This window comes from Nothobranchius furzeri, chromosome 12 (assembly GCF_043380555.1).
Source record: "Nothobranchius furzeri strain GRZ-AD chromosome 12, NfurGRZ-RIMD1, whole genome shotgun sequence".
NCBI classification, from domain to species: Eukaryota; Metazoa; Chordata; class Actinopteri; order Cyprinodontiformes; family Nothobranchiidae; genus Nothobranchius; species Nothobranchius furzeri.
Genome location: NC_091752.1, coordinates 71,997,600 through 72,022,805, shown reverse-complemented (window position 1 = coordinate 72,022,805; position 25,206 = coordinate 71,997,600). Strand labels below are relative to the sequence as shown.

Sequence of the window (25,206 nt, the reverse complement as noted above, 5' to 3'; positions counted from 1 at the left end):
AGCAGGAGATAGGTGTAGGAGTCTATTTTCTATCAGAAGTGACTGCAGGAGATAGGTGTAGGAGACTATTTTGTACCAGAAGCGACTGCAGGAGATAGGTGTAGGAGACTATTTTCTACCAGAAGCTAAAGCAGGAGATAGGTGTAGGAGACTATTTTCTATCAGAAGCGACTGCAGGAGATAGGTGTAGGAGACTATTTTCTACCAGAAGCTACTGCAGGAGATAGGTGTAGGAGACTATTTACTACCAGAAGCTACTGCAGGAGATAGGTGTAGGAGACTATTTTCTATCAGAAGCTACTGCAGGAGGTAGGTGTAGGAGACTATTATCTACCAGAAGCTACTGCAGGAGGTAGGTGTAGGAGACTGTTATCTACCAGAAGCTACTGCAGGAGATAGAGGTAGGAGACTATTTTCTATCAGAAGCTACTGCAGGAGGTAGGTGTAGGAGACTATTATCTACCAGAAGCTACTGCAGGAGGTAGGTGTAGGAGTCTATTTTCTACCAGAAGCTAAAGCAGGAGATAGGTGTAGGAGACTATTTTCTATCAGAAGCTACTGCAGGAGGTAGGTTGTAGGAGACTATTATCTATCAGAAGTTACTGCAGGAGATAGGTGTAGGAGACTATTTTGTACCAGAAGCGACTGCAGGAGATAGGTGTAGGAGACTATTTTCTATCAGAAGCGACTGCAGGAGATAGGTGTAGGAGACTATTTTCTACCAGAAGCTACTGCAGGAGATAGGTGTAGGAGACTATTTTTTATCAGAAGCTACTGCAGGAGATAGGTGTAGGAGACTATTTTCTATCAGAAGCTACTGCAGGAGGTAGGTGTAGGAGACTATTATCTACCAGAAGCTACTGCAGGAGGTAGGTGTAGGAGACTATTATCTACCAGAAGCTACTGCAGGAGATAGGTGTAGGAGACTATTTTCTATCAGAAGCTAAAGCAGGAGGTAGGTGTAGGCGACTATTATCTACCAGAAGCTACTGCAGGAGATAGGTGTAGGAGACTATTTTCTATCAGAAGTGACTGCAGGAGATAGGTGTAGGAGACTATTTTCTACCAGAAGCTAAAGCAGGAGATAGTTGTAGGAGACTATTATCTACCAGAAGCGACTGCAGGAGATAGGTGTAGGAGTCTATTTTCTACCAGAAGCTAAAGCAGGAGATAGGTGTAGGAGACTATTTTCTATCAGAAGCTACTGCAGGAGGTAGGTGTAGGAGACTATTATCTACCAGAAGCTACTGCAGGAGGTAGGTGTAGGAGACTATTATCTACCAGAAGCTACTGCAGGAGATAGGTGTAGGAGACTATTTTCTATCAGAAGCTACTGCAGGAGATAGGTGTAGGAGACTATTTTTTATCAGAAGCTACTGCAGGAGGTAGGTGTAGGAGACTATTATCTACCAGAAGCTACTGCAGGAGATAGGTGTAGGAGACTATTTTCTATCAGAAGCTACTGCAGGAGATAGGTGTAGGAGACTATTTTCTATCAGAAGCTACTGCAGGAGATAGGTGTAGGAGACTATTTTCTATCAGAAGCTACTGCAGGAGATAGGTGTAGGAGACTATTTTTTATCAGAAGCTACTGCAGGAGATAGGTGTAGGAGACTATTTTCTATCAGAAGCTACTGCAGGAGGTAGGTGTAGGAGACTATTATCTAACAGAAGCTACTGCAGGAGGTAGGTGTAGGAGACTATTATCTACCAGAAGCTACTGCAGGAGATAGGTGTAGGAGACTATTTTCTATTAGAAGCTACTGCAGGAGGTAGGTGTAGGCGACTATTATCTACCAGAAGCTACTGCAGGAGATAGGTGTAGGAGACTATTTTCTATCAGAAGTGACTGCAGGAGATAGGTGTAGGAGACTATTTTCTACCAGAAGCTAAAGCAGGAGATAGGTGTAGGAGACTATTATCTACCAGAAGCGACTGCAGGAGATAGGTGTAGGAGTCTATTTTCTACCAGAAGCTAAAGCAGGAGATAGGTGTAGGAGACTATTTTCTATCAGAAGCTACTGCAGGAGGTAGGTGTAGGAGACTATTATCTACCAGAAGCTACTGCAGGAGATAGGTGTAGGAGACTATTTTCTATCAGAAGCTAAAGCAGGAGATAGGTGTAGGAGTCTATTTTCTATCAGAAGTGACTGCAGGAGATAGGTGTAGGAGACTATTTTGTACCAGAAGCGACTGCAGGAGATAGGTGTAGGAGACTATTTTCTACCAGAAGCTAAAGCAGGAGATAGTTGTAGGAGACTATTTACTACCAGAAGCTACTGCAGGAGATAGGTGTAGGAGACTATTTTCTATCAGAAGCTGCTGCAGGAGGTAGGTGTAGGAGACTTTTATCTACCAGAAGCTACTGCAGGAGGTAGGTGTAGGAGACTGTTATCTACCAGAAGCTACTGCAGGAGATAGAGGTAGGAGACTATTTTCTATCAGAAGCTACTGCAGGAGATAGGTGTAGGAGACTATTTTCTATCAGAAGCTACTGCAGGAGGTAGGTGTAGGAGACTATTATCTACCAGAAGCTACTGCAGGAGATAGGTGTAGGAGACTATTTTCTACCAGAAGCTAAAGCAGGAGATAGGTGTAGGAGACTATTTTCTATCAGAAGCTAAAGCAGGAGATAGGTGTAGGAGACTATTTTCTATCAGAAGTGACTGCAGGAGATAGGTGTAGGAGACTATTTTCTACCAGAAGCTAAAGCAGGAGATAGGTGTAGGAGACTATTTTCTATCAGAAGCTACTGCAGGAGATAGGTGTAGGAGACTATTATCTACCAGAAGCTACTGCAGGAGATAGGTGTAGGAGACTATTATCTATCAGAAGCGACTGCAGGAGATAGGTGTAGGAGACTATTTTCTACCAGAAGCTACTGCAGGAGATAGGTGTAGGAGACTATTTTCTACAAGAATTTACTGCAGGAGATAGGTGTAGGAGACTATTTTCTATCAGAAGCTACTGCAGGAGGTAGGTGTAGGAGACTATTTTGTACCAGAAGCGACTGCAGGAGATAGGTGTAGGAGACTATTTTGTACCAGAAGCGACTGCAGGAGATAGGTGTAGGAGACTATTTTCTATCAGAAGCGACTGCAGGAGATAGGTGTAGGAGACTATTTTCTACCAGAAGCTACTGCAGGAGATAGGTGTAGGAGACTATTTTTTATCAGAAGCTACTGCAGGAGATAGGTGTAGGAGACTATTTTCTATCAGAAGCTACTGCAGGAGGTAGGTGTAGGAGACTATTATCTACCAGAAGCTACTGCAGGAGGTAGGTGTAGGAGACTATTATCTACCAGAAGCTACTGCAGGAGATAGGTGTAGGAGACTATTTTCTATCAGAAGCTACTGCAGGAGGTAGGTGTAGGCGACTATTATCTACCAGAAGCTACTGCAGGAGATAGGTGTAGGAGACTGTTTTCTATCAGAAGTGACTGCAGGAGATAGGTGTAGGAGACTATTTTCTACCAGAAGCTACTGCAGGAGATAGGTGTAGGAGACTATTATCTACCAGAAGCGACTGCAGGAGATAGGTGTAGGAGTCTATTTTCTACCAGAAGCTAAAGCAGGAGATAGGTGTAGGAGACTATTTTCTATCAGAAGCTACTGCAGGAGATAGGTGTAGGAGACTATTTTTTATCAGAAGCTACTGCAGGAGGTAGGTGTAGGAGACTATTATCTACCAGAAGCTACTGCAGGAGATAGGTGTAGGAGACTATTTTCTATCAGAAGCTACTGCAGGAGATAGGTGTAGGAGACTATTTTCTATCAGAAGCTACTGCAGGAGATAGGTGTAGGAGACTATTTTCTATCAGAAGCTACTGCAGGAGATAGGTGTAGGAGACTATTTTTTATCAGAAGCTACTGCAGGAGATAGGTGTAGGAGACTATTTTCTATCAGAAGCTACTGCAGGAGGTAGGTGTAGGAGACTATTACCTACCAGAAGCTACTGCAGGAGGTAGGTGTAGGAGACTATTATCTACCAGAAGCTACTGCAGGAGATAGGTGTAGGAGACTATTTTCTATTAGAAGCTACTGCAGGAGGTAGGTGTAGGCGACTATTATCTACCAGAAGCTACTGCAGGAGATAGGTGTAGGAGACTATTTTCTATCAGAAGTGACTGCAGGAGATAGGTGTAGGAGACTATTTTCTACCAGAAGCTAAAGCAGGAGATGGGTGTAGGAGACTATTATCTACCAGAAGCGACTGCAGGAGATAGGTGTAGGAGTCTATTTTCTACCAGAAGCTAAAGCAGGAGATAGGTGTAGGAGACTATTTTCTATCAGAAGCTACTGCAGGAGGTAGGTGTAGGAGACTATTATCTACCAGAAGCTACTGCAGGAGATAGGTGTAGGAGACTATTTTCTATCAGAAGCTAAAGCAGGAGATAGGTGTAGGAGTCTATTTTCTATCAGAAGTGACTGCAGGAGATAGGTGTAGGAGACTATTTTGTACCAGAAGCGACTGCAGGAGATAGGTGTAGGAGACTATTTTCTACCAGAAGCTAAAGCAGGAGATAGGTGTAGGAGACTATTTTCTATCAGAAGCGACTGCAGGAGATAGGTGTAGGAGACTATTTTCTACCAGAAGCTACTGCAGGAGATAGGTGTAGGAGACTATTTACTACCAGAAGCTACTGCAGGAGATAGGTGTAGGAGACTATTTTCTACCAGAAGCTACTGCAGGAGGTAGGTGTAGGAGACTATTATCTACCAGAAGCTACTGCAGGAGGTAGGTGTAGGAGACTGTTATCTACCAGAAGCTACTGCAGGAGATAGAGGTAGGAGACTATTTTCTATCAGAAGCTACTGCAGGAGATAGGTGTAGGAGACTATTTTCTATCAGAAGCTACTGCAGGAGGTAGGTGTAGGAGACTATTATCTACCAGAAGCTACTGCAGGAGATAGGTGTAGGAGACTATTTTCTACCAGAAGCTAAAGCAGGAGATAGGTGTAGGAGACTATTTTCTATCAGAAGCTAAAGCAGGAGATAGGTGTAGGAGACTATTTTCTATCAGAAGTGACTGCAGGAGATAGGTGTAGGAGACTATTTTCTACCAGAAGCTAAAGCAGGAGATAGGTGTAGGAGACTATTTTCTATCAGAAGCTACTGCAGGAGATAGGTGTAGGAGACTATTATCTACCAGAAGCTACTGCAGGAGATAGGTGTAGGAGACTATTATCTATCAGAAGCGACTGCAGGAGATAGGTGTAGGAGACTATTTTCTACCAGAAGCTACTGCAGGAGATAGGTGTAGGAGACTATTTTCTACAAGAATTTACTGCAGGAGATAGGTGTAGGAGACTATTTTCTATCAGAAGCTACTGCAGGAGGTAGGTGTAGGAGACTATTTTGTACCAGAAGCGACTGCAGGAGATAGGTGTAGGAGACTATTTTGTACCAGAAGCGACTGCAGGAGATAGGTGTAGGAGACTATTTTCTATCAGAAGCGACTGCAGGAGATAGGTGTAGGAGACTATTTTCTACCAGAAGCTACTGCATGAGATAGGTGTAGGAGACTATTTTTTATCAGAAGCTACTGCAGGAGATAGGTGTAGGAGACTATTTTCTATCAGAAGCTACTGCAGGAGATAGGTGTAGGAGACTATTATCTACCAGAAGCTACTGCAGGAGGTAGGTGTAGGAGACTATTATCTACCAGAAGCTACTGCAGGAGATAGGTGTAGGAGACTATTTTCTATCAGAAGCTACTGCAGGAGGTAGGTGTAGGCGACTATTATCTACCAGAAGCTACTGCAGGAGATAGGTGTAGGAGACTGTTTTCTATCAGAAGTGACTGCAGGAGATAGGTGTAGGAGACTATTTTCTACCAGAAGCTACTGCAGGAGATAGGTGTAGGAGACTATTATCTACCAGAAGCGACTGCAGGAGATAGGTGTAGGAGTCTATTTTCTACCAGAAGCTAAAGCAGGAGATAGGTGTAGGAGACTATTTTCTATCAGAAGCTACTGCAGGAGGTAGGTGTAGGAGACTATTATCTACCAGAAGCTACTGCAGGAGGTAGGTGTAGGAGACTATTATCTACCAGAAGCTACTGCAGGAGATAGGTGTAGGAGACTATTTTCTATCAGATGCTACTGCAGGAGATAGGTGTAGGAGACTATTTTCTATCAGAAGCTACTGCAGGAGGTAGGTGTAGGAGACTATTATCTACCAGAAGCTACTGCAGGAGATAGGTGTAGGAGACTATTTTCTATCAGAAGCTACTGCAGGAGATAGGTGTAGGAGACTATTTTCTATCAGAAGCTACTGCAGGAGATAGGTGTAGGAGACTATTATCTACCAGAAGCTACTGCAGGAGATAGGTGTAGGAGACTATTTTTTATCAGAAGCTACTGCAGGAGATAGGTGTAGGAGACTATTTTCTATCAGAAGCTACTGCAGGAGGTAGGTGTAGGAGACTATTATCTACCAGAAGCTACTGCAGGAGGTAGGTGTAGGAGACTATTATCTACCAGAAGCTACTGCAGGAGATAGGTGTAGGAGACTATTTTCTATTAGAAGCTACTGCAGGAGGTAGGTGTAGGCGACTATTATCTACCAGAAGCTACTGCAGGAGATAGGTGTAGGAGACTATTTTCTATCAGAAGTGACTGCAGGAGATAGGTGTAGGAGACTATTTTCTGCCAGAAGCTAAAGCAGGAGATAGGTGTAGGAGACTATTATCTACCAGAAGCGACTGCAGGAGATAGGTGTAGGAGTCTATTTTCTACCAGAAGCTAAAGCAGGAGATAGGTGTAGGAGACTATTTTCTATCAGAAGCTACTGCAGGAGGTAGGTGTAGGAGACTATTATCTACCAGAAGCTACTGCAGGAGGTAGGTGTAGAAGACTATTATCTACCAGAAGCTACTGCAGGAGATAGGTGTAGGAGACTATTTTCTATCAGAAGCTACTGCAGGAGATAGGTGTAGGAGACTAATTTCTATCAGAAGCTACTGCAGGAGGTAGGTGTAGGAGACTATTTTCTATCAGAAGCTACTGCAGGAGATAGGTGTAGGAGACTATTTTCTATCAGAAGCTACTGCAGGAGGTAGGTGTAGGAGACTGTTTTCTACCAGAAGCTACTGCAGGAGGTAGGTGTAGGAGACTATTATCTACCAGAAGCTACTGCAGGAGGTAGGTGTAGGAGACTATTTTCTATCAGAAGCTACTGCAGGAGGTAGGTGTAGGAGACTATTATCTACCAGAAGCTACTGCAGGAAATAGGTGTAGGAGACTGTTTTCTATCAGAAGCTACTGCAGGAGATAGGTGTAGTAGACTATTTTCTATCAGAAGCTACTGCAGGAGATAGGTGTAGGAGACTATTTTCTATCAGAAGCTACTGCAGGAGATAGGTGTAGGAGACTATTATCTACCAGAAGCTACTGCAGGAGGTAGGTGTAGGAGACTATTATCTACCAGAAGCTACTGCAGGAGATAGGTGTAGGAGACTATTTTCTATCAGAAGCTAAAGCAGGAGGTAGGTGTAGGCGACTATTATCTACCAGAAGCTACTGCAGGAGATAGGTGTAGGAGACTATTTTCTATCAGAAGTGACTGCAGGAGAAAGGTGTAGGAGACTATTTTCTACCAGAAGCTAAAGCAGGAGATAGTTGTAGGAGACTATTATCTACCAGAAGCGACTGCAGGAGATAGGTGTAGGAGTCTATTTTCTACCAGAAGCTAAAGCAGGAGATAGGTGTAGGAGACTATTTTCTATCAGAAGCTACTGCAGGAGGTAGGTGTAGGAGACTATTATCTACCAGAAGCTACTGCAGGAGGTAGGTGTAGGAGACTATTATCTACCAGAAGCTACTGCAGGAGATAGGTGTAGGAGACTATTTTCTATCAGAAGCTACTGCAGGAGATAGGTGTAGGAGACTATTTTTTATCAGAAGCTACTGCAGGAGGTAGGTGTAGGAGACTATTATCTACCAGAAGCTACTGCAGGAGATAGGTGTAGGAGACTATTTTCTATCAGAAGCTACTGCAGGAGATAGGTGTAGGAGACTATTTTCTATCAGAAGCTACTGCAGGAGATAGGTGTAGGAGACTATTTTCTATCAGAAGCTACTGCAGGAGATAGGTGTAGGAGACTATTTTTTATCAGAAGCTACTGCAGGAGATAGGTGTAGGAGACTATTTTCTATCAGAAGCTACTGCAGGAGGTAGGTGTAGGAGACTATTATCTAACAGAAGCTACTGCAGGAGGTAGGTGTAGGAGACTATTATCTACCAGAAGCTACTGCAGGAGATAGGTGTAGGAGACTATTTTCTATTAGAAGCTACTGCAGGAGGTAGGTGTAGGCGACTATTATCTACCAGAAGCTACTGCAGGAGATAGGTGTAGGAGACTATTTTCTATCAGAAGTGACTGCAGGAGATAGGTGTAGGAGACTATTTTCTACCAGAAGCTAAAGCAGGAGATAGGTGTAGGAGACTATTATCTACCAGAAGCGACTGCAGGAGATAGGTGTAGGAGTCTATTTTCTACCAGAAGCTAAAGCAGGAGATAGGTGTAGGAGACTATTTTCTATCAGAAGCTACTGCAGGAGGTAGGTGTAGGAGACTATTATCTACCAGAAGCTACTGCAGGAGATAGGTGTAGGAGACTATTTTCTATCAGAAGCTAAAGCAGGAGATAGGTGTAGGAGTCTATTTTCTATCAGAAGTGACTGCAGGAGATAGGTGTAGGAGACTATTTTGTACCAGAAGCGACTGCAGGAGATAGGTGTAGGAGACTATTTTCTACCAGAAGCTAAAGCAGGAGATAGTTGTAGGAGACTATTTACTACCAGAAGCTACTGCAGGAGATAGGTGTAGGAGACTATTTTCTATCAGAAGCTGCTGCAGGAGGTAGGTGTAGGAGACTTTTATCTACCAGAAGCTACTGCAGGAGGTAGGTGTAGGAGACTGTTATCTACCAGAAGCTACTGCAGGAGATAGAGGTAGGAGACTATTTTCTATCAGAAGCTACTGCAGGAGATAGGTGTAGGAGACTATTTTCTATCAGAAGCTACTGCAGGAGGTAGGTGTAGGAGACTATTATCTACCAGAAGCTACTGCAGGAGATAGGTGTAGGAGACTATTTTCTACCAGAAGCTAAAGCAGGAGATAGGTGTAGGAGACTATTTTCTATCAGAAGCTAAAGCAGGAGATAGGTGTAGGAGACTATTTTCTATCAGAAGTGACTGCAGGAGATAGGTGTAGGAGACTATTTTCTACCAGAAGCTAAAGCAGGAGATAGGTGTAGGAGACTATTTTCTATCAGAAGCTACTGCAGGAGATAGGTGTAGGAGACTATTATCTACCAGAAGCTACTGCAGGAGATAGGTGTAGGAGACTATTATCTATCAGAAGCGACTGCAGGAGATAGGTGTAGGAGACTATTTTCTACCAGAAGCTACTGCAGGAGATAGGTGTAGGAGACTATTTTCTACAAGAATTTACTGCAGGAGATAGGTGTAGGAGACTATTTTCTATCAGAAGCTACTGCAGGAGGTAGGTGTAGGAGACTATTTTGTACCAGAAGCGACTGCAGGAGATAGGTGTAGGAGACTATTTTGTACCAGAAGCGACTGCAGGAGATAGGTGTAGGAGACTATTTTCTATCAGAAGCGACTGCAGGAGATAGGTGTAGGAGACTATTTTCTACCAGAAGCTACTGCAGGAGATAGGTGTAGGAGACTATTTTTTATCAGAAGCTACTGCAGGAGATAGGTGTAGGAGACTATTTTCTATCAGAAGCTACTGCAGGAGGTAGGTGTAGGAGACTATTATCTACCAGAAGCTACTGCAGGAGGTAGGTGTAGGAGACTATTATCTACCAGAAGCTACTGCAGGAGATAGGTGTAGGAGACTGTTTTCTATCAGAAGTGACTGCAGGAGATAGGTGTAGGAGACTATTTTCTACCAGAAGCTACTGCAGGAGATAGGTGTAGGAGACTATTATCTACCAGAAGCGACTGCAGGAGATAGGTGTAGGAGTCTATTTTCTACCAGAAGCTAAAGCAGGAGATAGGTGTAGGAGACTATTTTCTATCAGAAGCTACTGCAGGAGGTAGGTGTAGGAGACTATTATCTACCAGAAGCTACTGCAGGAGGTAGGTGTAGGAGACTATTATCTACCAGAAGCTACTGCAGGAGATAGGTGTAGGAGACTATTTTCTATCAGATGCTACTGCAGGAGATAGGTGTAGGAGACTATTTTCTATCAGAAGCTACTGCAGGAGGTAGGTGTAGGAGACTATTATCTACCAGAAGCTACTGCAGGAGATAGGTGTAGGAGACTATTTTCTATCAGAAGCTACTGCAGGAGATAGGTGTAGGAGACTATTTTCTATCAGAAGCTACTGCAGGAGATAGGTGTAGGAGACTATTATCTACCAGAAGCTACTGCAGGAGATAGGTGTAGGAGACTATTTTTTATCAGAAGCTACTGCAGGAGATAGGTGTAGGAGACTATTTTCTATCAGAAGCTACTGCAGGAGGTAGGTGTAGGAGACTATTATCTACCAGAAGCTACTGCAGGAGGTAGGTGTAGGAGACTATTATCTACCAGAAGCTACTGCAGGAGATAGGTGTAGGAGACTATTTTCTATTAGAAGCTACTGCAGGAGGTAGGTGTAGGCGACTATTATCTACCAGAAGCTACTGCAGGAGATAGGTGTAGGAGACTATTTTCTATCAGAAGTGACTGCAGGAGATAGGTGTAGGAGACTATTTTCTGCCAGAAGCTAAAGCAGGAGATAGGTGTAGGAGACTATTATCTACCAGAAGCGACTGCAGGAGATAGGTGTAGGAGTCTATTTTCTACCAGAAGCTAAAGCAGGAGATAGGTGTAGGAGACTATTTTCTATCAGAAGCTACTGCAGGAGGTAGGTGTAGGAGACTATTATCTACCAGAAGCTACTGCAGGAGGTAGGTGTAGAAGACTATTATCTACCAGAAGCTACTGCAGGAGATAGGTGTAGGAGACTATTTTCTATCAGAAGCTACTGCAGGAGATAGGTGTAGGAGACTAATTTCTATCAGAAGCTACTGCAGGAGGTAGGTGTAGGAGACTATTTTCTATCAGAAGCTACTGCAGGAGATAGGTGTAGGAGACTATTTTCTATCAGAAGCTACTGCAGGAGGTAGGTGTAGGAGACTGTTTTCTACCAGAAGCTACTGCAGGAGGTAGGTGTAGGAGACTATTATCTACCAGAAGCTACTGCAGGAGGTAGGTGTAGGAGACTATTTTCTATCAGAAGCTACTGCAGGAGGTAGGTGTAGGAGACTATTATCTACCAGAAGCTACTGCAGGAAATAGGTGTAGGAGACTGTTTTCTATCAGAAGCTACTGCAGGAGATAGGTGTAGTAGACTATTTTCTATCAGAAGCTACTGCAGGAGATAGGTGTAGGAGACTATTTTCTATCAGAAGCTACTGCAGGAGATAGGTGTAGGAGACTATTATCTACCAGAAGCTACTGCAGGAGATAGGTGTAGGAGACTATTTTCTATTAGAAGCTACTGCAGGAGGTAGGTGTAGGCGACTATTATCTACCAGAAGCTACTGCAGGAGATAGGTGTAGGAGACTATTTTCTATCAGAAGTGACTGCAGGAGATAGGTGTAGGAGACTATTTTCTGCCAGAAGCTAAAGCAGGAGATAGGTGTAGGAGACTATTATCTACCAGAAGCGACTGCAGGAGATAGGTGTAGGAGTCTATTTTCTACCAGAAGCTAAAGCAGGAGATAGGTGTAGGAGACTATTTTCTATCAGAAGCTACTGCAGGAGGTAGGTGTAGGAGACTATTATCTACCAGAAGCTACTGCAGGAGGTAGGTGTAGAAGACTATTATCTACCAGAAGCTACTGCAGGAGATAGGTGTAGGAGACTATTTTCTATCAGAAGCTACTGCAGGAGATAGGTGTAGGAGACTAATTTCTATCAGAAGCTACTGCAGGAGGTAGGTGTAGGAGACTATTTTCTATCAGAAGCTACTGCAGGAGATAGGTGTAGGAGACTATTTTCTATCAGAAGCTACTGCAGGAGGTAGGTGTAGGAGACTGTTTTCTACCAGAAGCTACTGCAGGAGGTAGGTGTAGGAGACTATTATCTACCAGAAGCTACTGCAGGAGGTAGGTGTAGGAGACTATTTTCTATCAGAAGCTACTGCAGGAGGTAGGTGTAGGAGACTATTATCTACCAGAAGCTACTGCAGGAAATAGGTGTAGGAGACTGTTTTCTATCAGAAGCTACTGCAGGAGATAGGTGTAGTAGACTATTTTCTATCAGAAGCTACTGCAGGAGATAGGTGTAGGAGACTATTTTCTATCAGAAGCTACTGCAGGAGATAGGTGTAGGAGACTATTATCTACCAGAAGCTACTGCAGGAGGTAGGTGTAGGAGACTATTATCTACCAGAAGCTACTGCAGGAGATAGGTGTAGGAGACTATTTTCTATCAGAAGCTAAAGCAGGAGGTAGGTGTAGGCGACTATTATCTACCAGAAGCTACTGCAGGAGATAGGTGTAGGAGACTATTTTCTATCAGAAGTGACTGCAGGAGAAAGGTGTAGGAGACTATTTTCTACCAGAAGCTAAAGCAGGAGATAGTTGTAGGAGACTATTATCTACCAGAAGCGACTGCAGGAGATAGGTGTAGGAGTCTATTTTCTACCAGAAGCTAAAGCAGGAGATAGGTGTAGGAGACTATTTTCTATCAGAAGCTACTGCAGGAGGTAGGTGTAGGAGACTATTATCTACCAGAAGCTACTGCAGGAGGTAGGTGTAGGAGACTATTATCTACCAGAAGCTACTGCAGGAGATAGGTGTAGGAGACTATTTTCTATCAGAAGCTACTGCAGGAGATAGGTGTAGGAGACTATTTTTTATCAGAAGCTACTGCAGGAGGTAGGTGTAGGAGACTATTATCTACCAGAAGCTACTGCAGGAGATAGGTGTAGGAGACTATTTTCTATCAGAAGCTACTGCAGGAGATAGGTGTAGGAGACTATTTTCTATCAGAAGCTACTGCAGGAGATAGGTGTAGGAGACTATTTTCTATCAGAAGCTACTGCAGGAGATAGGTGTAGGAGACTATTTTTTATCAGAAGCTACTGCAGGAGATAGGTGTAGGAGACTATTTTCTATCAGAAGCTACTGCAGGAGGTAGGTGTAGGAGACTATTATCTAACAGAAGCTACTGCAGGAGGTAGGTGTAGGAGACTATTATCTACCAGAAGCTACTGCAGGAGATAGGTGTAGGAGACTATTTTCTATTAGAAGCTACTGCAGGAGGTAGGTGTAGGCGACTATTATCTACCAGAAGCTACTGCAGGAGATAGGTGTAGGAGACTATTTTCTATCAGAAGTGACTGCAGGAGATAGGTGTAGGAGACTATTTTCTACCAGAAGCTAAAGCAGGAGATAGGTGTAGGAGACTATTATCTACCAGAAGCGACTGCAGGAGATAGGTGTAGGAGTCTATTTTCTACCAGAAGCTAAAGCAGGAGATAGGTGTAGGAGACTATTTTCTATCAGAAGCTACTGCAGGAGGTAGGTGTAGGAGACTATTATCTACCAGAAGCTACTGCAGGAGATAGGTGTAGGAGACTATTTTCTATCAGAAGCTAAAGCAGGAGATAGGTGTAGGAGTCTATTTTCTATCAGAAGTGACTGCAGGAGATAGGTGTAGGAGACTATTTTGTACCAGAAGCGACTGCAGGAGATAGGTGTAGGAGACTATTTTCTACCAGAAGCTAAAGCAGGAGATAGTTGTAGGAGACTATTTACTACCAGAAGCTACTGCAGGAGATAGGTGTAGGAGACTATTTTCTATCAGAAGCTGCTGCAGGAGGTAGGTGTAGGAGACTTTTATCTACCAGAAGCTACTGCAGGAGGTAGGTGTAGGAGACTGTTATCTACCAGAAGCTACTGCAGGAGATAGAGGTAGGAGACTATTTTCTATCAGAAGCTACTGCAGGAGATAGGTGTAGGAGACTATTTTCTATCAGAAGCTACTGCAGGAGGTAGGTGTAGGAGACTATTATCTACCAGAAGCTACTGCAGGAGATAGGTGTAGGAGACTATTTTCTACCAGAAGCTAAAGCAGGAGATAGGTGTAGGAGACTATTTTCTATCAGAAGCTAAAGCAGGAGATAGGTGTAGGAGACTATTTTCTATCAGAAGTGACTGCAGGAGATAGGTGTAGGAGACTATTTTCTACCAGAAGCTAAAGCAGGAGATAGGTGTAGGAGACTATTTTCTATCAGAAGCTACTGCAGGAGATAGGTGTAGGAGACTATTATCTACCAGAAGCTACTGCAGGAGATAGGTGTAGGAGACTATTATCTATCAGAAGCGACTGCAGGAGATAGGTGTAGGAGACTATTTTCTACCAGAAGCTACTGCAGGAGATAGGTGTAGGAGACTATTTTCTACAAGAATTTACTGCAGGAGATAGGTGTAGGAGACTATTTTCTATCAGAAGCTACTGCAGGAGGTAGGTGTAGGAGACTATTTTGTACCAGAAGCGACTGCAGGAGATAGGTGTAGGAGACTATTTTGTACCAGAAGCGACTGCAGGAGATAGGTGTAGGAGACTATTTTCTATCAGAAGCGACTGCAGGAGATAGGTGTAGGAGACTATTTTCTACCAGAAGCTACTGCAGGAGATAGGTGTAGGAGACTATTTTTTATCAGAAGCTACTGCAGGAGATAGGTGTAGGAGACTATTTTCTATCAGAAGCTACTGCAGGAGGTAGGTGTAGGAGACTATTATCTACCAGAAGCTACTGCAGGAGGTAGGTGTAGGAGACTATTATCTACCAGAAGCTACTGCAGGAGATAGGTGTAGGAGACTGTTTTCTATCAGAAGTGACTGCAGGAGATAGGTGTAGGAGACTATTTTCTACCAGAAGCTACTGCAGGAGATAGGTGTAGGAGACTATTATCTACCAGAAGCGACTGCAGGAGATAGGTGTAGGAGTCTATTTTCTACCAGAAGCTAAAGCAGGAGATAGGTGTAGGAGACTATTTTCTATCAGAAGCTACTGCAGGAGGTAGGTGTAGGAGACTATTATCTACCAGAAGCTACTGCAGGAGGTAGGTGTAGGAGACTATTATCTACCAGAAGCTACTGCAGGAGATAGGTGTAGGAGACTATTTTCTATCAGATGCTACTGCAGGAGATAGGTGTAGGAGACTATTTTCTATCAGAAGCTACTGCAGGAGGTAGGTGTAGGAGACTATTATCTACCAGAAGCTACTGCAGGAGATAGGTGTAGGAGACTATTTTCTATCAGAAGCTACTGCAGGAGATAGGTGTAGGAGACTATTTTCTATCAGAAGCTACTGCAGGAGATAGGTGTAGGAGACTATTATCTACCAGAAGCTACTGCAGGAGATAGGTGTAGGAGACTATTTTTTATCAGAAGCTACTGCAGGAGATAGGTGTAGGAGACTATTTTCTATCAGAAGCTACTGCAGGAGGTAGGTGTAGGAGACTATTATCTACCAGAAGCTACTGCAGGAGGTAGGTGTAGGAGACTATTATCTACCAGAAGCTACTGCAGGAGATAGGTGTAGGAGACTATTTTCTATTAGAAGCTACTGCAGGAGGTAGGTGTAGGCGACTATTATCTACCAGAAGCTACTGCAGGAGATAGGTGTAGGAGACTATTTTCTATCAGAAGTGACTGCAGGAGATAGGTGTAGGAGACTATTTTCTGCCAGAAGCTAAAGCAGGAGATAGGTGTAGGAGACTATTATCTACCAGAAGCGACTGCAGGAGATAGGTGTAGGAGTCTATTTTCTACCAGAAGCTAAAGCAGGAGATAGGTGTAGGAGACTATTTTCTATCAGAAGCTACTGCAGGAGGTAGGTGTAGGAGACTATTATCTACCAGAAGCTACTGCAGGAGGTAGGTGTAGAAGACTATTATCTACCAGAAGCTACTGCAGGAGATAGGTGTAGGAGACTATTTTCTATCAGAAGCTACTGCAGGAGATAGGTGTAGGAGACTAATTTCTATCAGAAGCTACTGCAGGAGGTAGGTGTAGGAGACTATTTTCTATCAGAAGCTACTGCAGGAGATAGGTGTAGGAGACTATTTTCTATCAGAAGCTACTGCAGGAGGTAGGTGTAGGAGACTGTTTTCTACCAGAAGCTACTGCAGGAGGTAGGTGTAGGAGACTATTATCTACCAGAAGCTACTGCAGGAGGTAGGTGTAGGAGACTATTTTCTATCAGAAGCTACTGCAGGAGGTAGGTGTAGGAGACTATTATCTACCAGAAGCTACTGCAGGAAATAGGTGTAGGAGACTGTTTTCTATCAGAAGCTACTGCAGGAGATAGGTGTAGTAGACTATTTTCTATCAGAAGCTACTGCAGGAGATAGGTGTAGGAGACTATTTTCTACCAGAAGCTGCTGCAGGAGGTAGGTGTAGGAGACTTTTATCTACCAGAAGCTACTGCAGGAGGTAGGTGTAGGAGACTGTTATCTACCAGAAGCTACTGCAGGAGATAGGTGTAGGAGACTATTTTCTATCAGAAGCTACTGCAGGAGATAGGTGTAGGAGACTATTTTCTATCAGAAGTGACTGCAGGAGATAGGTGTAGGAGACTATTTTCTACCTGAAGCTACTGCAGGAGGTAGGTGTAGGAGACTATTCTCTACCAGAAGCTACTGCAGGAAATAGGTGTAGGAGACTATTTTCTATCAGAAGCTACTGCAGGAAATAGGTGTAGGAGACTATTTTCTATCAGAAGCTACTGCAGGAGATAGGTGTAGGAGACTATTTTCTATCAGAAGCTACTGCAGGAGATAGGTGTAGGAGACTATTATCTACCAGAAGCTACTGCAGGAGATAGGTGTAGGAGACTATTTTCTATCAGAAGCTACTGCAGGAGATAGGTGTAGGAGACTATTTTCTATCAGAAGTGACTGCAGGAGATAGGTGTAGGAGACTATTTTCTACCTGAAGCTACTGCAGGAGGTAGGTGTAGGAGACTATTCTCTACCAGAAGCTACTGCAGGAGATAGGTGTAGGAGACTATTTTCTATCAGAAGCTACTGCAGAAGATAGGTGTAGGAGACTATTTTCTATCAGAAGCTACTGCAGGAGATAGGTGTAGGAGACTATTTTATGTTCAGCCTGCATGAGACACTCAGAGTGACCCGTTAGAATCAGAAAAATCATTAAAATATGTTTTTATTTGGGGATGTTAGATGTTTGGGAAGAGGAATGAAGATTTCATGTGAGGTGACACCAACCTAGTGTTTGACGTCACAGTCACCTTGTGCGGCCCAGGCCCCCGTCTGCCGCAGACGCATCGAGGTGGAGCCACTGCACTACGACCCCACCCTCACCAGTGTTTGGGAAAGCTTTGGGCCATGCCTGCCCAACCGACCTCTGCTTGGAAAATAAACCTACAGCGTTGATCAGGGTTATTGTGAGAGATGAAGGCCAGTGTTACTGTTCCTTTAAGAGACGCAGCACTGAAACTGAAAGTAGGAGATGCGGGGTTATCTCCACTACTACACCGCTGTTGTCCTTCTGTCTGGTGGTTTAGTTCAGCACAAATATCACAACAATAAGAAATGATAGCAGGTTAACTTGCGTTTATGATACAGTTGCTTAAGGCTTCTGGTGCGTCGCACGCCGGGCACAGATCTGTTAAAATGCTCGGCAGCTGCTGCAGACCAGAGACGATCTCTGATGGATTACTGAAAAAACGTCTGAGTCACAGAATCAGGGAAAGTTATCCATGGTCAGTTTGTGGTTTTCAGGAGGTTTACTTTATTTAGGCAAGATCGGAGAAGAGGCACGTTGGTCGTTTTGTCCGACGATTTAAAGTCTTTCGTCTGTCATTACCGACCTGTTTTCATAAGCACTGGCCTTACCGGCGTGGTCAGCTGGGTAGGTCGCCCTACCCTAGGGCAAATGTGAGTAGAAAGCTGAGCTTTTGAGCCAGGCCTTGGAGATCCTGGTCAGCATGTCCTCCACCATCGTCTGATGGACGGTGGCCCGTTGGTTTACCACAGTGATCCCTATGTGACCATCTGCTTGTTAGCTTGGGAGGTATTCTGTAAACATTTTATGTTTCTAGCATTCGTGACTTCCCCAGTGCAAGTGTTAGCTTTCTTCAGGTACTCTTAATTATCTTGGGTCCACTGGTGTGTCTAAAGTGGACAGGTCCAAGTGTGTGGAAGGTGTCTTTATGTAGCCAGGGTTAGGGTTGTCCAGGGTGTACCTCTCGCCCAATGACAACTTGACCAGCTCCCTGCAGTCAACAGGAAGGAAAGTGTTAAGAAAATGCATGTGAGTTGAGATTCAGAGTGTAAATAATAATAATAATATTTTTTTTATTAGCTAAAAGATTCCAACAGATTGTATGAAATCTTTTCTTCAAAATCAAAAAGCAGACTCTGGAAGGGTTGGCCATCTGCCTCAACCAGCTGGGGGTCTCATAGTTTCACTAATCCACAACGCAAAACACTGAATTCTTACAACAAGGGCTTAAACATTAGGCAAGGACTACAACATGTCATAATTACCTGATTCCTAACAGAGCTGCGCTATGGTAACCTCTTCATCTAGATCCCAGAACATCTTGTCATGAAGCAGAAGCCTCCTGTTCGGTGTTCCACTTTTCCACTCACCGTTTTACTTTCCAAGCTTTCTGACTAACTCTCACTAAGGGTTAATGAGCCTCGGGTGAGGTTAAGTCTCACCCAGGTATCTCACCTGGCTGTGACTGCGAACGTCATTCGCTAGGAAGTTTTCATCTTGAAAGTTCTCAATTTGTTCAGAAAAATGACACCATAGATTAAATATCAAAATAGTGACAGAATCACTGCAGAGATCTGTGATTATTGTTAACGTACAGACGTTACAGGACGTAAGAATGACACCCTGTGGTCAAAGTTGGATACTGCAGCCCATTTCCCAAACAACAGAAGTCATTATTGCCCCAGCCTGGCCAGTTCAGTTAGGAATGTGGACATCAGTGAGCACATGGGCAGTCTGTTGCCTGTGAAGTCAAGAAGAAAAGATCGCTGAGAAGTCTGCGACTCCGCAGTGTGTCCACTATTACCGTAAGTCCTCTAATACAGGCCCGGGCCTTTACTTACTCAAGCACATCCTGGTTCAGTCCTTTATTGGAAGGAGGCCAGAATTAGAGGCAGTCCTAAATTATAATTAGAGCAAAATAAAGTACCAGTAGAATGAATAAAAACAAGATTTTGTGTCTGTTTGAACCTGTAAACACCAGGTTAGTTTATTAAAATGTACAGTTAACTCTGTACGTACGTACGCATGTAGAGCATTTACAACAAACACCGTTGTTTCAGGCTAAATCCCAGTATGGTAGCAAACATGCCGGTAGTGTAAACACACGGTGATAATTAGGTTATTGATTCACAACAAAAGACAACAGATACCTCACCGCTCCAGAGTTTAGCCGTTCGTGTCTCATTTGGTTTGAAGTAAAATAAAAAATCCTCCAACTGTTTAATCGTCATCCTCCGCAGTTCCACGTTACAAAACCGAGCTAACTGCTAAAAACAGTAGCACTCTACAAGCTACTGAGGTGAGGACACGTGAAAACAGTATCAAACTGTTTACCTGCTGTTTTCGTAGCTGCGTTTCTAAGCTGTTCACTAAAACGCCGTAAAACACCTTCAGTAAACCCTTAACTGTGATGTAACTGCTAGCTGTAGCATTTTCCGTTCCGTTTCTGCTCGTCGTGCAGCCGGAGATTATGATCCACTATTCCGTCTTCGTTCAGTAAGTTTCAGTAAGTCCTTTGTGGCGCACTACTTTTGGGACACACAAAAACAAACCTGCTTGTTTTTGTCCCGATCGCACATGATTTAGGCATTTTTTCACCCAGTCAACAAAGTAAATAAAGCCTGGGGCACAGCGGAGGCGGACGCGGCGCGCCACACCCGCAATTTTGAAAATTTAAGCGGTCACGCAGCATGCGCCACGCCTCTGAGCGCTTCTTGGGAAGTCGCGATGGTCACAACATCACACGGGACTTGAGAACAGGAAGCGAGACGTAACTCTATTGTTTATACGTGGTCAGACTTGCCATCGTGTTTTGTGAGACTAATTCATTAACGGTGGGTTAGTACGCTATTTTTTTTGTCTTGGTTGAAGCTGTATGAGGCCAGAACAGTCTCAATAAGAATTAAGTCACACAACGTTTTCCACAAATGCACACGTTCATTCGGAAATCCACATTCTGTGTTTCACAAATATAATTCGGAGGAACACAAATGCACACGCTCATTCGGAAATTCACACTCTTTGACTCATAAATATAATGTGAAAAAATAAGTCACGCAACATTTTCCACAAATGCACATGCTAATTCTGAAGTTCACACTCTGTGGTTCACAAATATAATTTGTAAGAACACTTGTAATATAAACTCAGATCGTACGAATTGCTGAACGTGCATTTACGAACAGCTTCTCATTTGTGAACCTTCCTGCATTCGTGAGAGAAATCGGTGTGCTGAATTTTGAGTCTCTCCTAACGTCGCAGGTCAACAAACGTCACCATTGGCTAATGAACCTGTCAATCAAATATATGCTTCTGCCAGGGCTGTTCGCTTTCAGCCAATGGCTCCTTATGTTACAGAACAGATCTGCTGTGCGCATAAGTCGGACACAATTTCCTGCATGAGTAGCTCGGGGGTGACGATGGATGAAGATATCGCGTTAGCGTTCATACTTGTTCAATTTTCAATTTTAATTCTGGTGCCTGTTAGCAGCTGAAACACATCCTCACATGCTTGTGGATATCATATATTGTATATGGAGACATGACTGTAATAATAAGTAAAGGTTAGCAGCTGTAGCTTCAGTGTGCTCATAGGAAACATGACAAAAGAACACAAATCACATTTCTCTTTATGGCCTATATAGTTGTCATCATCAACATAACATGATTTACAGAATACATGTGACCAACTAACATTTCATGTTCTACCACCAGATGTTTGGATCAAAATATGAACCAATCAGATCTTAGATCAGGTGAGAGCCAGGCGTTTCCCGTCATCCCCTAGGTTTAGCAGCCGAGGGAGAACAACTGCAGCGCCTTGCTCCAAAATCTGCAGCCGCCTTGATCTCAAGTGGTTATCGTTGCCTACGTATGCATGACGTCAGAGCAAGTCGGCATCAAGTCGGACACAAATCTAACCGGTTACATTACCAACGCTCCACCATATGGGTGGTCTCTTAATAATCTTATTCAGAAAAATTATGCATTTTTACTAAGTGAAAGCAAACCCCGTTAGGGGCAGAGACCTCTTGAAGCTCATATTAAACATTGTTTGCAGAGAAGGTAAGAGAAGCTAGTAAATCATCAGGCCTATTCCATGGGAGTGACTCTGAAAAGGAGCAAAAGCTCCAGGTCTTTATCTTGGCAGGTGTCTCTATTCTCCTGAGTTCAGGCTTTTGGTTACATCAGTTACTTTTCCTTTTAATGAGCTGCATATATTTCTAACACAGCCTTCAGTGACATAAAAAAAAAAATAACTTTTTAACTCTAAAAGACATTATTCTCATTCTGAGAACAAATGAACAAACTGTGTGTGGGTATGTGTGTCCAGTTGCAACTTAACACAGACTCAGAAGCATAGAGAATCTTCTCACAACACCTAATCATCCCTTGATCAAAAAAACCAGTAGATAGAATCTTGTCATGTTATTCCATTTAATAAGTAGACGGACGGAGGTATAGTACAAGTTTTCAAGTGTAATGAAGATGATCGCAGGGTAACACAGTTCCCCTTAAATGTTGAGCAAAAGTTATGAAACGAGACAAAATTCAAACAATAACATGTAAAAATAAATGGATCTCCTGATAAGTAGGTGCTTCACCTTTAAATGTTTTTATTAGAGCTGGATACACAGGAAGATGCATGTTACTAAACCAACTCTAGCAATGATAGCACATTTACATTTTGAAGAATTGTAGCATAGATGAAGTGAACAGCAGCCTTTTCAAATACATTCCTGGTCTAAAATAAATCAGGCTGACACAGCCTTTAAGGAAATACACAACTATAAATGAATTTAGACATCTATTTGGGGGTCTATCCTTTAGCATTTCATATTTACGACGGCAAATCCCTTGAATAACAATATACAGAATATTAACCTTAAAATGGACCACTCCTTCACTTTTAACTTTCTTCCTTCCTGTCTCATTAATTATTTTTCTTTCTTCCTAACTCCCTACCTTCTCTCTCCTTCCTTCTTCACACATGTAATCATCTAGCCTCAAGTAAGTTCTCAACATACTGGACAGTGTGAAGATATATGTCCACTCCAAAAGAGTCTGAATGTTGCAACGGATTAATGCTGTCCTGCAGTTCCAACATTTCATGATCTGAAAGAGGACTGTCCAGTACAGGGACATTGATCCCAGGATGAGGTTCAGTCATGTATCCGTTCTCCTCCCATTCAATCTCTGGTGTCGGTATACCTGGAAAAAGAAAGTGTGTATGAGCATTGTGCATAATGAATCTCAAGAAAACACATTTAATAAAGCTTTATCATGACCTTTTAACAATTACTTAACATCAATGATGTCAGGCAGAACCTAGCATCTCCATTATTTCATAAATTATTATTATTTTTTAATTAATGGGCAAATTTTATGTTAAAACAGCAGTGAGAATATCACATGTGGAAGGTCTAATGCCTTGCATTTTGAACTTGCAGATGTGTCATGACTTTGTAATGTCATGACATTATAGTTGACAGTGTCCATTTCAGTAGAGGTGCACACAAATAGAACTGTAATTTCAACAGCCATTTTGTCTTGAATCCAAGAAGCATAGAGCAGAGGTAGATTATCAAAGTGTTGAACATTTGATTTTTAGTTAAGGATCAACTTGACATGTGATCAATCATTTTAACAGAACATACATTTGCCCCTGGATCAGAAACAGGATTCAGAGCCTGGCCCAGATGCCACAGCTGATTTGGTGTCATGTTTTCCTCTGTCCTGATTGGATGGTTGTCCCACGCATCTCTAAAGACATCCAGGCTGGCCTGGATGCGAGACAAGAAAATATAGTGGCAACAAAACATGTGAAGGATGTTACTGATGTCGAGCAAGTCTTGGTCTTCCAGAGAGTGCAGGATGTTGTAATATAGACCAGTAACACTCATGAAGACATCACGCCACAGGCGCTCGATCCTGGATTTGGAGGGGGATTAAATAAAAGAAAATTATAATATACACACAAATTTACATGTCCATACATCCGTTTTCAACTTGAGTTATCTTTTGAATGGTCGCAGGAGGACTGGTGCCTATCTCTAGCAGTCAAAGTGTGAGACGAAGGGTGCACCCTGGGCACGTCAACAGGCACAGGCACGCGCGCACACACACACAAAGCTTCCAAATTAGGTTAAACTCACCGCTGATTGTGTACACTTTTTCCTGCAATGAAGCTGTTGGTGTCAGTTCCACGAACTGAGAACATTAATTCTGCAACACCTACATTTTCTCCGCCATGATCTCCTCTCACCATGAAAAAAAAAAACATTAGAATCTTGCTTCAAACATTTTTAATGCACATCTATAACAATCTACATCAATTTGAGTCTCACAGAAATTTCCTTATGTACCTTGCTACTAAGTGAGTAAACAATAAACAATGTGGCATTATTAACCCTCTGCTGGGGAAATTTTTTTTGAAAGAGGGAAATGTTCACCCCCCCCCCCCCCCCCCCCCCCATAGATTTTACTATATGACCTCAAATGGCATGTTATCTTTGGTCAATAACACACTTTAGGCAAAAGCAGATTTGTAACAGGGTAACAGAGGGTAAAGTTGAGAATAACATGAATACCTCAGAGGAAAGCCATGCTCATTCACAGCTTCACTGAAGAAGGCAAGGTGGGTGTCTGCCCGGTTGTTGTCAGCTACCTTCAGGTACATGATCTATGTAATTCAAGCACAAACACTCTCATATGACACATTTTTATAGGGGTCAAAACAATCAATTACCAAATGAAAGGTACAACAGCCATACAATAACATGTTAGATAATTAAATAAGTTAAGACCTGTGAAAACCAAAAATAGCAATTATCTTCTATGAAAATATCTCAGTTATTAACGTTCATGCTTTGGAGCAGAAAAAGTGCATGGCAATTAAATATTACAAGCTCAGTTCGCTCCACTCTGATGGTCACCTGTTCCAGCCAGATACCTTCTTTCTAGGCGTTCAAAGTCGGAAACTCGCAGAGTAAACTGGGTGCTTAGAGGAGTATCTTCAGTTGTTTAAGACTGAGGGTAACGCTGCACACGCTGATTCGACTAGCATGGATGCTAATGATGTTAACATAAAAGAGGGCTTGCTTCGTCTCGCGCGCTAACGCCGCAAAGCACTATGGGATTAGTAGTCTTATTAGCGAAATCGCCCGGCGGGCCAGTTTAATATTATATATTTGATATTTGATTTCGCGGGGCAAATAAAAATAGACCAAGGCCTTGAGTTTGACAACCGTCGCCTAAAAAAATGGTACCTAGATACGCTAACTAAACAAATGTTCACTTGAGTTTAGCTTGATGTTAAACTAGATGAAGAATGGACCAGACTTCACGTAACGTCTGGACTGAATTTAACATAAAACATTTTACTTGATCATGAAGAACGCTTCTACTCATAATTCTATAACATTGCATCAATTACAACGAGGGAATAAGATAAAACTATTACTCACAGATCGTGACCGGTCCATCCTGCTCTGCCGTGTGAACTGCAATGCGCATGCGCACAGCAGATCTGTTCTGTGACATAAGGACCCATATGATTGGCTGAAAGCGAACAGCCCTGGCAGAATCATATATTTGATTGACAGGTTCATTAGCCAATGGGGACGTTTGTTGACCTGCGACGTTAGGAGAGTCTCAAAATTCAGCACACCGATTTCTCTCACGAATGCAGGAAGGTTCACAAATGAGAAGCTGTTCGTGAATGCACCACACAGATTTCACTCACAAACGCGGAAAGGTTCACAAATGAGAAGCTGTTCGTAAATGCACGTTCAGCAATTCGTACGATCTGAGTTTATATTACAAGTGTTCTTACAAATTATATTTGTGAACCACAGAGTGTGAACTTCAGAATTAGCATGTGCATTTGTGGAAAATGTTGCGTGACTTATTTTTT

At 42.9% G+C, this 25,206-nt stretch overlaps 1 protein-coding gene and 1 long non-coding RNA gene across 7 annotated transcripts in view; both read left to right on the top strand.

Moving 5' to 3' along the window:
- Positions 1-25,206, top strand: part of nfixb (nuclear factor I/Xb) — a 293,764-nt gene that overhangs the window by 76,796 nt on the left and 191,762 nt on the right. The gene's annotated exons all lie outside the window — the stretch shown is intronic.
- LOC139062232 (uncharacterized) lies at positions 616-1,003 on the top strand. The gene is made up of 2 exons (XR_011515833.1): positions 616-744; positions 788-1,003. It is a non-coding gene; the product is annotated as an uncharacterized lncRNA (long non-coding RNA).